This window comes from Ixodes scapularis, unplaced genomic scaffold, assembly GCF_016920785.2.
Source record: "Ixodes scapularis isolate PalLabHiFi unplaced genomic scaffold, ASM1692078v2 PGA_scaffold0__279_contigs__length_252992795, whole genome shotgun sequence".
Taxonomy (NCBI): Eukaryota; Metazoa; Arthropoda; class Arachnida; order Ixodida; family Ixodidae; genus Ixodes; species Ixodes scapularis.
This window is the reverse complement of record NW_024609835.1, coordinates 244319084-244334507: the sequence shown is the minus strand read 5'-3', so window position 1 is coordinate 244334507 and position 15424 is coordinate 244319084. Positions and strand designations below refer to the sequence as shown.

Genomic DNA, 15424 nt, shown 5'->3' with positions numbered 1-15424 from the left:
AGTACAGAAGTAAACTGTACTTTGGCTTTCGTTATATAAGCGAAATAGAGTGCAGGGGGAGGACCTCCATTACTGTGTCGAATTGAGACAAGCAAAACAAAATATAAATTGAGTCTACGAGAGATGTACGCGATTCGGGGATTTAGAAATCGGTTTTTGATTGGTTTATTGTTGCAGAAAACTGGGTGTTGCCTGTGAAACCATTTGCTTTATTCAACCTCACGGTAAAACGCATTTTTGTTTGTAATATTCACGTTTATTCTTGGGTTCAAGGGTTGTCATAAATATATTGTTATTTTAATGTATACTAGGTAGACATTGTCCGTGGCGCAAATATTATATATCATCAAAGGAACTTTAAATTTTTGCAGCACACGAGGAAAAAAACGGAAAAAAAATATATTTCTGGAAATAATAAAATAGTTTTTTTTTGTTTACATTAAATCTATTTGATTTATATTTTATCAATTTGATTTCAATCAGTGTATCTAAAAATAATCAGAAATTATCACTCCAAGTAGTTCTAAAAAGGGAAACGAAAGAAAAAATGGCAGCCCTTTGTGCGTTCTAAAAAAATTGTTTTAAGGGGTTATCAATTTCAAGGCTTCGTTGTTTCATTAGGAATACAATTAACCCACTTATTTTCAATAATGCACAATTTAAGGTTGCCGAGGGCGTTTCGCATTTATGGGGGCTGTAGCATGCATGACCGGAGCGAGCTCTGCGTATTAATATGCACATCGCCTAACAAACACTCGTGCAGCGGAAGCGCCTACCTAAAATACAGGGTGTCACAAAAAAAAAAAAAAAATTACACGTTTTTTTATACCGCAAAAATAAACTGGGCATCGCTGAACGCTCATTCTCCGCCCAAAGGTAGCGCTAGGGTTCACAACCAGATGCCTAAGTGTCAGCCCGATCCGATACCTTATTCCAAAGCTATAAATGATTTTTGGAAAAGTTCAATGGGAAAATGGCGGCCGACGGAGTTTTCAAAAACATGGGGCTCTATGGCACCAGAAACCGAAAATGGGCGAAAATGGGCTCCATTTTCCCATTGAAATGTTCAGAAAATCACTTATAACTTTTGAACAAGGTATCGGATTGGGCTGAAACTTTGGAATCTGGTTGTGACCTCTAGCGCTACCTTTGGGCGGAGAATGAGTGTTCGGCGATGCCGAGTTTATTTTTGCGGCGAAAAAAACCCTGTAATTTTTTTTTTGTGACACCCTGTATATACTCGTGCATGTGACCTTAGCTACCGTTCACATTATATTAAAAGAAATTATGTTCTCATTAAATCCATTCATTAGCTTATTTCAGAAGTAAGCCTGGTTAATGCTCTGGCTCTCTAGTGGTGCCGTGTTATTGAACGGGCACACTTTAAATATCATTAATAAGAGCGTGAATCGTTCAAAAGTATGATAGCTTAACTAAGCATTTCAGACCGGTTAATTTAGTGATGACGCAATCTTTGGTTTATGTAACTGATTGGTACAACTTTCCGAATTCGGTATTCCTGTTGGCTCGGTATATTTTAATACGAACAAGCGATTTATGAAGTTCTCTTTTTTCGGATTCACATAAACGAATTAATAAGCTGAATATTGGTTTCCCAAAATTCTACTGAGAATTTAAGTGACAACAATTAAGATAAACACAATGAACATCTGAAAAAACTTATGTGATTCAATGTTGCTCCTATGTCGGCATCGAGAAACAAACACACAGACGAGAGTAAAGGAAGTTAGAAAAAGTTAGAAAATATATTTGGACATGGGAAGTGTCTCTCGACAATACCATAGATGGCGCCAGTATCAAGAACGATTGCACCGCACCTAGATGCACTCAAACGGAAATGTCTGAGCCGGGCGTTAGACAGCATCAGTAGACCACCTTTCTACTGGTGTCTGTGCCAGCATCATGCCTTACGTTCGAAATTTGCACATCTCTGTTCATCCACAATCACGCTGCTCGCTCATCAAACAAAAGGCGCGGAGTTTTTCCGCAGACACAAACAGAAACATATCTCCGGATACACCTCACGCATCTTCCAAGCATGTTTGCAGCATGCATATGTACGCTTGGAACGCATCTGCAGGCGGTATTTGTACGACCAATTTGACAGGACTGTCATACACGAAATTCACCTTAGAGAGTATGTCTCTTGTACGATGTGTAAGCAGCTTCACCGCGATTGAAGCGCTCCGGTGGATCACCTTTTAATAAAATACAAAGTTTTGATTACCTGATTTGCAGGCTTGTTCGCATTCCTGTTCTTTTTTGAAGTTATTTTCATTCCCCTCGCAGCCTCCATAAATAAATCTTTTGCACTTCTGGTCCTCATTGTCGTTTTAAAATCTCCGAAAGCTTGCCTTGCATGGTCCAGTTTTTGATTCCAGATAGCAGCGTTCTCCGGGGCTCTGCAAAGATCATAAGACACAGTTAAGATATTATCGGATTCGAACGAAATGCGAACATTGACGGAACTTCCAGTGCACCATAGGCGCAGTGTCGAGGCTTGGGTTGTGCTGGGCGAGGTTCAAACACTTCGCAGTAGGACGCACACCCCCGCAGCCTCCTACTCTCCACCCCGCAGTTTTATTAGCTTCCAGAGGTCCCCCTAGGAAGTGCGGCATTGGTTTACGGTCATGCTCTCCAGTGTTCGCATTTTATTCGAAACCGTTAGTACGTATGACATACAGGGCGCAAAAAAAAAGGTAGCCGTTCTGGGGGCACCAGTAGCTGTTTATGCTCCTTTCAGGCAAAATCCGGCAATGTTCGTAAGTAAAAACCTATTGCGCGGAAAGAGTGCTAGTGATCCTGTCGTTCCATCGCCGCCGCCCCTCGCGCGACAACGACGTGAATTATGGCAGGGCAATCACTTTCTACAAAAGAAAGCCTTTGTACCGAACTTTCACTGGGTTGCTAAAAATTCACTGCGGGAACCACTATTGATAGGTCGACTATGAACTGCGATAGCATTCGTCATTAAACAAGTAAATTTTTGTGTGTATGTTAATACAGGCTAAACTTGGTGTGCCTAAATGGGCGACTTGTCTCTCAGCATTAGATGAGCAATATAGCCAGTGCGGTACAACTGCTAGCCTAAGGTTTTTAGCGTGTACCAAGCAGCAGGGATACCAGACCGCACGCCGGTAGGGCGCGGTCTGGTATCCCTATTATTCAAGTAACCAGCGGCGTGCGTTACTGATTGAGTATCAACACTCGCTCTTGAGTAAAATTCGGTAGACTATATGGCAACCCCTAGGAAAGGGTATAGTGTCACCACAGACAAGTGATGAGGCTGTAATAACTAAAGAAAGTAAACGTTTAATGGGGCGAACTTGTGCCCAAAAATAAAAAGGCAACAGAAGAAAGCAGAGCGTCGCGGGCGTCGAAGTCGGCGTGACTGCAGAGTCGAACGCTGGGGCGAAACTGGCTCCGGCTTGCCACGCAAAGCCCCTTTTGTACACGCGTGGGTTTCTAGAACAATCGGTGTACAAGGTTCGGTGTGTAGAACATTCTAACCTCGAATCAGCAACACGGTTCTCGAATTTACCACAACATTACGGTAGAGTCAACAAAACTGCGTCTTCACGCCCAGGAATCGCACCCTGGCTTCCTGCGCGGTAGGCAGGCGCCATAACCCTTAGGCCACGAGCGCGCCGCCCGCTGGGCCACCTGCGCGCGCGGCAATAGGAAGATACAAGAAACGTGATGGTTAGGCTTTGAAAAAGACGAACTTACCCATCGCATCCGCCGCCGGAATGGCGTATGCTACTATAACGAGGAGACAAAGAACTGCAATGGTTGCCTTCATCTTGGACGATAGATGTCGACGATGCCTTTCGAAGGCTGGCGATGGTTTTATATACTAGTCTGTCATTATACGATGGCCCGAGCTATATCAAATTTTTGTTTTGTTTTGTCGAAGAGAGCAATTACGCTCGCATCCATTGTTATCCATTTTACTTCGAAATTATTCGCAGTTCTAGCAACATCTCGAGGTATATGTGGAAAGACAATAGATATTGTTTCGTGTACTTTACAGTAAACAGTACGTCATAACTGGCCAGAAGGGAGCTGGGTCCACCTAGAGGACATGGTAAGTATTTTTGTCTCAGCTGGATATCTTTTTATACTCTTAACTATTATGAAAAACAAATGTTCTATACAACACAGGAGTTTATTTAATGCTATAGTTTTCTTCAAGTGCTAAGCGTTTAAGTTGGAAAATTATACAAAATGCCTGTTGTTGTTTGGACTCTGATCTCCAAGTCAAACAAGCCAAGAAATCTGTCTGAACGATCAAAAACGGTCGGTAAGAGGTCAAGCAATGCAGCATAAATACAATTTACAATTTACAATGCAATGCAGCGTATATACAATTTATATACAAAAATACAATTTGCCGAATCCCGAGATTCGGCGTCAAAGTTTCGATTCGGCAAAAGTTCGGCCCATCACTAGTTATAAGTACTAGGAGGGAGCACGTTCCAATATTGGTGAAGCCTAGTCATAAAAAAAAAGTTTAAACGATATTGTGCCCAACGTGACCGCAGATCTCTCTGGCGATTGGTGCGCGTGACATGTCACGTGCGAGATGGATGGTTGATTGTACAAGGATTCCTTGCAGGCTTGCATGCACGTGCTCCGTCCAGTAGGTTCTTTGAGATCGAAGACTAGACGAAGGCCAGCTACGGACACGTGATGTGGTCATGTTGGGCTGATAAGTGAGGAGGAAAATGAGAAAGAGGCGAGGCGTCAAGGGAGCACGGCTTGTGGAGGCTACGCTGCTGACGTCATGCCCTCTCCTACCCTTCTATTCTCCATGGAGACAAGCCATCCTTCCAGAAACAGTATCCTTGCCCCCCCCCCCCTCCCCCCTCTCTTTTCCTACACACACAGCACACAAAAAGCAAATAGCACAATAGCACGTTCTGGATTACCGAAGCCGCGCGTGGATGCTTTGAGTTACTCGGTGTCTAGAAATTGAGGAAGCTTTTTGTTTTCTTTCTTTTTTTTAATTTGCTTGACCATGCAAAGGACTTCTAAGTTTTCTAACATGCAATGGTGCTAGTGCCTGCTGCCACGAGACTCGTCCGGATGAGTGGAGCTGTTGTCGCTGTGCACACTTCGTGGAAGCTCGATGGAAGGGGAAGTTTTCAGAGAAGCGCGAAGTGATTTCCTATATCCTCTCTAGAGCAGTTATTACTTTTCCGGAAGGCCGACATTTCGCAACGATTTGTACAGCTGGATCGCATGACTTTCGTAAAAATCCAAGTCCTAGTGGTTACCCTCCCGCTCTGACAGTCTGCCGGACTCTACGCCGGAGTAAAATATGCCGTGGTAAAAACAATGTTTCGGTAGTCAACATTTGCACGATTGCAGATTGGCTGCTGACGACTTCGAAACGACTTTCTGCTGCGTGTTTAATTTCAATTTACTCTTATTTCCGCAATGTTAATATATTGTGAGCCAAATTGATGTACCTTTGGCGTGACATAAGAAAAGAATGTTCTCCAATCCTTCTGCGGTTACAATGGCGACGCTTGCTTTCGTTCTCGGTGTTAATACCGGACTGACAGTTCGTCAGTAGACGTAAAAGCCATACCATAAGAAGTTTTATCGTATTTGAAAGACCACCCCATGTTAGTTAACAAATAGTTTTATAGTTTTCTACACAGATTATATATATATATATATATATATATATATATATATATATATATATACACACACACACAGAGGCAGGACATGACTCAATTATCGCCAACATCGTCAGAGAGGGGAAACCGAATATCCTTGATGGAAAATCTTTTAAGGTCATTGCAGAAGAAGATAAAAAACGTCAAGGCCGTCTGCCAGTTATGCCAAAATATTGTTTGTTGCTGGGTCACCGTTGGCAACGTTCAACGTAAGGGCACGCCTGAAGGTATGCTAAAATTTGTGTAGATATTGATATTTTTTATATTTTGGGCTACTGTTTTTACATTATAATTATTATAATTCTATTTACTTGGCGTAGCGTATTCATCCTATTGTTTTTGTCGAGTTCGATGAGCACGTTCGGCGAGATCCTTACCAAAAAAAGAGACATGCCACCGCTTGCCCAGAACCAGCCCTCAATCCAACGAGACTAGTGCTTGCGACTGTGCCAAGTGCTACCGTGGTCACGTAGACCATGTTGGACAGTCCATTGACGGATCTGGTTGTGGAAGGGATGCTTCTTTTGACCTTCGTCGAGCAAACGGAGTTTGTGGCCTTCGTCAGAGGGGCGTTTTTTATGGCCTTCTGGTTGGCTTGTGTATTTCAGTTATAGTAGACTGATTATGTCATCTCATTTTTGTTTTGTTTGGCATATTTCTTTATACTTTGTTTTTCATTTACTTGCCCAACAACCCTAAATGTCATGTCGAGACGGAACTCTGGGTCCCAGAGTCGACTTTGATTACGATTTCCATCTCGCGAGAGTTTGGGCGGAACCTAAAACTGCCACTGTACGTGTGCTTTACAGCCGACGTATGGTAAACGTTGACTGAGAGCTACCTGGGCGTGACAGCCCGCTGCGCACTCCTTATTTATCTTATCATATTTTATTTCTAATGTTCGACCATCTGGCCTCTCTTCTGTAGAAATAATTTATATACAGTGCAATCCACTTATAACGATACCACAAATAACGAAAAAACAGTAAGTGCGCAGGCCAGCTGGTGGATATTGATTATGGGGTATAAAACCCGAGACTGTGGTAAAAGCAGGGAAACTTGGTCGAAGAAAAAAGACAGGGGAAAAAAACGTCTTTTCCCCTGTCTTTCTTCTTCGACCAAGTTTCCCTGCTTTTACCACAGTCTCGGGTTTGCTATATCATGACACATATAACGATCAGTTTATAGAGTTTCTAGACTAGAAACGACCAATTTCTAGTCCAGATACAGCGATAATTTATTATAACGATTGCATTTTCGGGTTATGTTGAGCACGCCACGTTTGAAGAGATCAAGCTCCCAGGCCAGCTTTTGTCACCGTACCTGCGGTGCGCGTGTCACATGCTTAGTTAATCGCTATGGACAGCCTCCATTCCAGCGTGATGAGAAGGGGCTCGTAACACTGGGACGCCTCGGGTCGGCCAAAATCAGCGGAAGTTGTTACATATATCCTTGGAAAGCAATTACGACACCCTTGCATCACTCGCTCGAACTCTCTGTACCACGCCTTGGACGTCCTCACCAAGAACAAGGAGAAACTACAACTTCTCTCGAACAAGCTCCAGCTACCCTTCTTGAAGTCCTCGGAGATTGAGCTTATTGAGGAATATTGCACCATTCTAAAACTAATTGCTTCAGGTAGATAATGAACAATACTCAACAATCTAATTAGCTCGCATCTATGATATGAATAATAGCCCGCCGCAAAGTGGAATATACTAGCAATGCAGCGAGTTGGTTCATGGTCTAAGAAATTAGAAGCAGCGCGCAAAAAAGACAGTACTTAAAAAAAGAAGCACACAGGACGAGCGCGTCCAGTGTGTTTCCCTCTACTTCCCTGTCATTTTGGCGCGCTGATTTAATTTCACGTGCCAGAAAGTAATATGCATAACGTGGACAGTAATTGCTTCATAACATGCGTGCCTTCACCACTTTCATTTTATGTCGCGCATACTGGATCATTGTACTCACAGTTCCCTCATAAACTTCAGCGATTGAACGCCTGCAAGGAAGCAGCAACAGTGGTTACTACGGTGGGTTGCTTCCGGTGTTGTTCACGGTCCGAGTCAAGCTAGAACAAGGGCTGGAAAGTTGACAAGATCCACGTACGGAAGAAAACATCGCGCACGCTGCCCTGTACGGTCTGGAGAGACGTTTCCAAAGGTTGTTGTGCCTGGGTGACAAACCAGTTTTTATCGCTTCTTGTAGACACCCTTATTTTAGGACCCGTTGGATGCTACGCGATGGTGCGCATGACATCAGCGATCTCCTTGTGCAAGCTGCGCAGGATCTGTCTACAAGGTTTACCGGAGTCTGGGCGCCGTAGCCAAATGAGAGCTACGCATTCATTAACTTTTCGGGTCACACTTCCTCGACCGAGATGTCAAGCGCATTTAGCGTGCGTGCTGAGGTGTTTCGTTACTTGGAAACCATGCGCACCTCCATCACGATGCTGCATAAATACATTGCTGTGAAGCGCGTTTTGTTAAGGTATAATACGAACTTCAGTTCGGTCTGCCTCTGTAGGGAGCCTATTTTCCCCTGGCAGCCCTACTCTGTGCCCCTGCAGGCGTCGTCTTAGCGACACGTTGTTTGAAAAGCTTTTGCTGCTGAAGTCGCACTAGTCGGCTATTTGAAACTTCACAGATTAGTACGCACTAAAATAACACTGTACTGAAACGGTCTCCTCTTTCATTTTGCACTTGCTTCTATTACGTTAAACTCTTGTTATTGCCAAAAAAAAATGTTATGCATGTGCTTGTAAGGTACAGTCTCTATTCTTTATTCGGCCATGGGACATTGCTTTTTGCTTTTTGCTTTTTTTCTCCTACGTTTTAAATTTGCAGGCACTATCATGAGCAGGAAGAAAACTACGTTCTGCACCGAACGCAGTGTCTTTCAATCAAGCAGAAGCGTTCAGTGACGTTGTGATCACGGCGCTGGTCCAGGGCAGGAATAGTGACCAAATTGACGTTCGGAGGCAGAGAGGCTAAATAAGTGCACGCGGCAACTTTTGATGCTTTCCTGCCTGATTTCTGTTCACATATTTGCCCGGAACATTCTAAATGTGCGGGTCGTCCAGATTATCTGAACTGGTGCAAGTTTGCACAAAAAAGCTATTCGATAGCTAGTGCTGCGCGTTTTGGTCGTCTCGGCTCTTTGTTGGGCTACAGCAAAATGTAAGCGACAAGAAAAGCTGCTTGAAATTCGGTAATTTTTTGCACCTATTATGTCCAGACTAATGACGTTTCTGCATGATTATATTTCTATTACCTTACTAGAGTCTCGCACACTAGCTTCCGCATGTGTGATGCAATATTAAAATGATATACCAGAAACCCCTTGCAGAATGTGCTGAAGTGTTGAACTTTAGACTAACAAATACTTGACTTAGAAAACGTAACGGTCGTCAATATAACTGCACATCGTAATTTTGTCTGTCGGTCCTAGGTAAAGAAACAAAAGAGTTGGCATTGCAGTTCTCTTGGTTTGAAGGAATGAGACTTGAGTGAATATACTCTTTAAGGTAAAAGAAGCCTCGCGATTCTACGTCATGGAAGAGTCTCGGCACGTGGAGTAAGCGTCCATGTTGAATGAGGCATTCTACTTAGAAGAAAAGATATTTCTTTTACGCGTGAAGCCTACAAGCAAACATTGTAGTTGCGATAAAAACTTGCTTTAATGCGGGCTTTGTTTCGTGACAATAAAAAAAAAAGTAATAACAGCAGATCTTGCAGCACCAGCAAAGCCACCTAGTGACGCACATCGTCTTCCAATTATAATGTATGCAATCCTTCACACGTGTAATGCAGCAGCGATTATCTACAACCCACATCTGTAAGCGTGTATTTGCATGTGCACGTGTGAGTGGGTGTGGCCATGTGCGTCGGTGTACCTGTGGGAGTGAGCGTGAACGTCACATCAATGCACTGGTGCGTGCGTATGTATGACCTCGTGTGCGTACGCCTAAGTACCTTCGCGTGTGTTAATAAGCGTCTGTGTGCAAGCGTCTGTGCGTGTGCACGGGTGTCTATTTTGTCTTTGTGTGTGTAGCAGTGTGTATACCCGTGAATTTTACGTGTAAACTTACTTGACATTGGCTGACAACGAATTTCTCTGAATTAAACTTTTCACTTCATGCTGATTCAAGGTGAAATTAAATTCAAGATGTAAATGAAAGAACATCGAAAATATGCGTAAAGGCGGCCAACGCCAGCGAAATAAAACGTAAGCAATTGTTGAAACGTCTAACGCCGCAATGATCGATTGCACTTCCCGTGGAGATAAACAAAGAAATCCTTTTTTTTTTTTTTGACGAAAAGTGAAACCAGAATTCTCTAGTTTCCCACCAAGATAGCGGGACCATTATAGTGATTCCTACAGTGGACTTCTGGAATAATGTACTAAACATCTTTATGTATTGTGGGATGTAATAAAATAAAAAAAATCCAAACAATTCCTATGCTAGTTGCTGCTCTATGAAATCATCCGAAAATTGTTAACAAAAAGGTGTACATCTAACATTCAAGCGAAAAGAAAGTGTATCCGTTTTATTCTTCCTTTTTCCAAACATGTACAAAGTGTGAAGGCAGATAATGATTGATATTTTTTTTAAAGAACCAGCGTTGGTACGTTTTTCATGTTCAGAAATCAGTTTTCAGATTATAACAGTTGTCACGTCTGCCCTCGAAGTGTCATGGATCCCTGTTTCCTTTTCTTTTCGTCTTGGAATATCTAGAGAGTCAATTCTCACTGTGAGCTCACGACAGTCTATTCTTACAACCTCTATCAAGCGGCAGACGTTATAAGTTACGAACATCTGGACGACCCACACATTTAGAATGTTCCAGGCAAAAATGTGAGCAGACATAAAGCTCGAAAGCATGAGAAGTTGTCACGTGCATTTATTTAGCCAATCTGCATGTGAACGTCAATTTAGTACCTATGCTGTCCAGTACAATCCGCAAAGAAAAACAAAAAAAAAAAAAAAACATAAAAAAAGCAAAACAGAGTTAACAATTTGTATATTGCCACGACAGATTTTTCGAGATTTTTTTTTTCCTTGTAATCTTTTTGTTTTTTATGCAACTTCCGTGTTTGCACAGTTTGCGCACTACAGAGGACGTTGAGCAGGAAGAGCCAATACCGTATTAAAAATTGAATGTCTCTGTCAATCAAGGTTGAAAATGGACCAACTCGATTTAAATCGTTAGCTTGTCGGAGACGAGGATGAAAGACGACGGGGCGGGGGGCACGTGACAAGCGGTCGGCCCAGGGCGCGCGAGCTGGCGCCGAACAGAGCTGCTCTCTAAAACTGTCTAAAACGCGCAACGTGAGTTCGCCGCCTCGCATCGAACGCAGAAGAGGCTATATAAGTAAGCCTCCGGACTGTGACATCAGGTTTGCCATGTTGACGTCGGTGCCACTGTAAAGACGCACCTTTACGTGTGATACGTGGCGGCGCACGCACGTTGCGCGTGTCAGACACGGAGCGGGATTGCCCGCGCTGCCCGCGCAGAGATGCTCTCCAATAAGAAACTGAAACATATAAAGGTGTCCAAATTTCGCATATTTTTCCAGAAGGCCGTAAAATGCTGTGCGCACTTTATATAATTGTAGTGTGGGTGAATTTAGTTAAAACTGCGAGTTGGGCTAGTTGGTACTTATGCATGGTGGTAACTACGCCTAAAAACACGGACAAAGAAAGAAGCACACGGGACGAGGCGTAACTTGCAACTGAACTTTACTCAAGGAAACACATAGAATGAATAAAACCGCACATGCGCAAAGATTATGGACTTTCATTTAGCACCTGGAAAGCCTGCGGTCATTGTTGAGTGGCCGATAAAAGTCTGCTCCTTATCGGACAAGGCAACAGAAGCAGGGAAATGTATAGAAGCAAGTGAGCTGGCACCGGGACTTCTGAAGGATGCTGTGTGCGAGTTCTACGACCATTCAATGTGAAGCAAGCGAAGGTACGGTGAGCTTCTCAGACTTGCGTCAAAAGTGACGGACTTTATGTGCAACAAGCTTCGAGCCACGCTGCCGACAAAAGCAAAGAAGGAAGTGGTGTCCAACGGTATTATCTTTCTGGAGGATGCATGAGCACTTTGCAAGGTAACGGAGATTCTAAACAAGGGGCCCGAGTTTAACCTTGCGCCATGACAAAAACCTGTGGAAAGGTTGGCGTTAGTGTGAACATTGGCAGAAAAGGCTGATTCACAAGGCAAGGACAGATGTATTTCTGAAGGTGTTGATGTTCTTGTGCGCAACAAAGCTACAATATCGGAAGGTTACACTATGTCTAATTTTGCCCTGCCTTGTGTGACAAAATGAGGGTGCAAAGACGCACACTTCAAAAACCTGATATGCGTTAAGTTTCTTGAACAAAACACTGGAAACGCACTGTGTGAGCTCCAAAGCACTCTTCACGAGCCCATTCCTCGCATTCCATGCACTTAATTCATACCGAATGCCGGGCTGCTTAGCTCCAAATTTCTTTGCATACCAGACACTGTCAGTCCCTTGTGGTGTACACCGCACGGTCTGCAGAACGCTCAGAGACTGCGCGCATCTTCGGGGGATCACTAATATGTTCTTTCTCTTCGGCCTCGCGGTTATTTTGTGTATGTGTGCGTGTTTGGGTGGGAAGGGGGCAGAGTGGAACGCCCCGGTTTTTGGTTGTCTTCTCCAACATCATCTTTGCCGTGTGGGGCGACGACGTCAGAACAGGACGGCTATTCGACCTGCTTTTCCCCGTTTTCTGTCCTAAGTTAAGTACAGAATAAATGTACTTGAAACTCTAAACGTGAGAAAGAACGCGCCTTTTATAGCCCAGCCGTTATTTGCAGAGCCGGTGCTCTTCACATTTACCGAGCCGATTGGCTCGCCTTTGAACTACATCCTTTAGAACGCCGAAAAAGTGTGGCAGCAGTGCGAAGGGAGTGACGCTACTGCTTGACACTCTCACGACCTTTGTTTACGTAACTTTTGGGTTATGAAGCCCTTGCTTTTTTATACGTTCGGGCCACCCTAGACGCCGGCTAATAAGTGAAAGCCGTTTAGAACTCCCTGTAACGCCGAATTAGAGCGCAGCTCTTGAGGAGGAGTAGGGAAGGAAACTGACGGGGGTCTTGTGATCTTGGGGGGCGGGGGGATCACGTGACCTCGGGGGGTGGTGTCACGTGACCTCCTCTCTCCCTGAGGAACCCGAGGTCTTCCCGAGGCCCTCGGGGGGGGGGGGGGGGGGGGGGGAGGGGGGTCGCGGTTACGCCGACGGTGACGCCGACGCCGCTCAAGCCGGAAACGGGCGCCTAAGAGCTGCGCTCTAAAAAGATTATGGCTCAGGAGGAACCAGGAGTGTCGTGCGTTATTGAGATGCGCGTCATAAAGTGCCAGATTTTTGGTGTTTTGACCCCCGCGTAGTCTGTTATGCAAATAGCCATTTCGTTACAAAAACGCAACCATAGATTGCTCAAATTTGGTTCGCATGAATCTAATAAAGCGTACCGATAAAAGTAAAGCTTACTTTGGCAATATAGAAAGTGCTAACCAGGGTACACGTCTCGAAGCGAAACATCGCGCTGAATTTTGAGCCTTTTATTTTCTTTGGAGCACTCATGCCGATAGCTGTCAAAGTTTTCACATGCAAAGTGTCATGGGGGGGGGGGGGGGGGCACCTTTCGGTGAAGTTTGAATGTACTCTGATTGTTTGTCTAGAGGTTGGATGGCACCAAACTGTCGCATTTTGCCCCACTTCTCATTTTGTGCCATATTACCCTACATCCTCTTTGCAACCTTCAAATTTTTAGGTCGTTCAATGCGACGATACCCTATAGTGTCATTATAAAGGGTATAGTACTCGCAATAAACTTACTGAATATGTACACTTGGTTCGACTGACGAGGAGTATAATCATACTAAAACTTTATACACCCTTAAGAGTGTAAAATATCTAGTCTTGTTATACTCATGTCGAAAATAGCAACGATATCGTCTACGTGTGATGCGCAAGACAAGGCAACCGTTGCGGCCATTTGCTTCTTCGCCGGAGTATACCTTCTCCATGTGGACGCTGACTGATACGCAAGTATTTATCTGTATGTTACACTTGTTCCTTTCCAGCTAGAGTGTTTTTCCGTGCTCGTTATTTATTTCCATGGTACCAAAATATAACGAAGATTTTTTTTTTCTTTCAAGTAATGCATTCTAAAAAAAAGGGGAGCGCGACGTAGTCCCCGAGGGAAGCGTAAGCGTTGCCACACCATTAGTCCCCTCGGGGACTAACGGGAAGGGGAGTAACAGTTGCACCCCTCTATTAGTCTCTCGCACTAGCACCGATGGAACTGACCAACTGTTACCGCTCATTCACAGTGGAAGGGGATCCGCGTTCGCAAAGCGGTTGCGAACGCGGTTGTATAAAGATCCAATACAATTGCACGCGCACTCGGTTACATCGAGTGCGCGTGCAATAGTACTGGATCTTTATACAACCGCGTCCGCAACAGCTTTGCGAACTCGGATTCGCTTCCAGTGTGAATGAGCGGTTAGGCCAGGGGTGGCCAAGTTGCGGCTTTTCGCGTGTTAAAGTGCGGCTCGTGGCTCCCTCCCCCCTCCCTCTCTCCCCCCCCCCCCCCCCCCCCCCCCCCCCCACACACACACACAGTGCGCCGCTTCCCTCCCGCTCAGAGGTGCACTTCTCCAAGGCAGAAAAACGAAACGCGTTTTACATCAAAACACAGGTTGCGGTTTGGTAGTCTTGTGCTACTGCTACCTTACGTACAGATGAACTGCTTTTGACTCGGATAGATTGAAAGTAATCCGAGTTTCATTCATTGCTCTCAAATCTAAACAAAAGTTTGCAACCTGTGTTTTGATGTAAAACGCGTTTCTTAGAAGTTTCGTGGTTTTGTTTGCGGCTCTTAGGACCGGTCAGCCTGGCCACCCCTGGGTTAGGCCTTTGCACTTGGTTCCCTGGGACCAACTGTTACACCATTTCAATTGAACCTCGAGGACCAACTGTTAGGCCCTTGCGCTTGGACCCTGGGTCTAAACGTTGCGCCCTTGGATTTAGACCCCTGGGGATAAAGGTTTATCCTTCACATTTGGTCTGGAGCCACAAATCTCCCAAACGAAATTGTGCAGTTCAGGTTAAACGCAGCTTTATTGCCTCTTAGATACACATCGCACTCAAGGGTGACTGAAGTCGAAGTTCCTGAGTGGTAGAATCCACGATAAGGCCAAACTTCAAAGGGTGCACCTGCGTCGACGATGGCTTGGACACTGGGACGTCTGTCCAAACCGCTCGTGGTCCCTGCACCGTTTACTGGGGTACCGGCAGCTTCTTGCCTGTTTGCAAGGAAGTTGGATTATTAGCAACAGGGGCAGCGTGAAATACCCGATTGCTCAACAAAAGTATGATATATAACACCCATAATAAAATAACACATAGGCTACAAAAGTGCTACAATGGTTCACATCTAACACGCGATCTGATGACAACAGACCAGCGCAATATTATATTTTTAGGAGACTGTTCGCTGCGAATTATAGACCCAGCGTTTGCGTGCTCAAACTATGCTTCAAAGTGACGGAACGAGCTTCCGCCATCAACGCGAAAGTCTGTACAATCGAATCAATGTATCCATTAAGGCCGGTTCTCACAGGCAGCGAAGCGCTGAATTAGCGCTGCTCACGTGTCGTGAGCTGCTTTT

The 15424-nt window shown here is 44.6% G+C and overlaps 1 pseudogene; it reads right to left on the bottom strand.

Moving 5' to 3' along the window:
- The window catches only part of LOC121838368, a 50431-nt pseudogene extending 46608 nt beyond the window's left edge, over positions 1-3823 (bottom strand).
- Positions 3824-15424: the final 11601 nt, after the last annotated feature.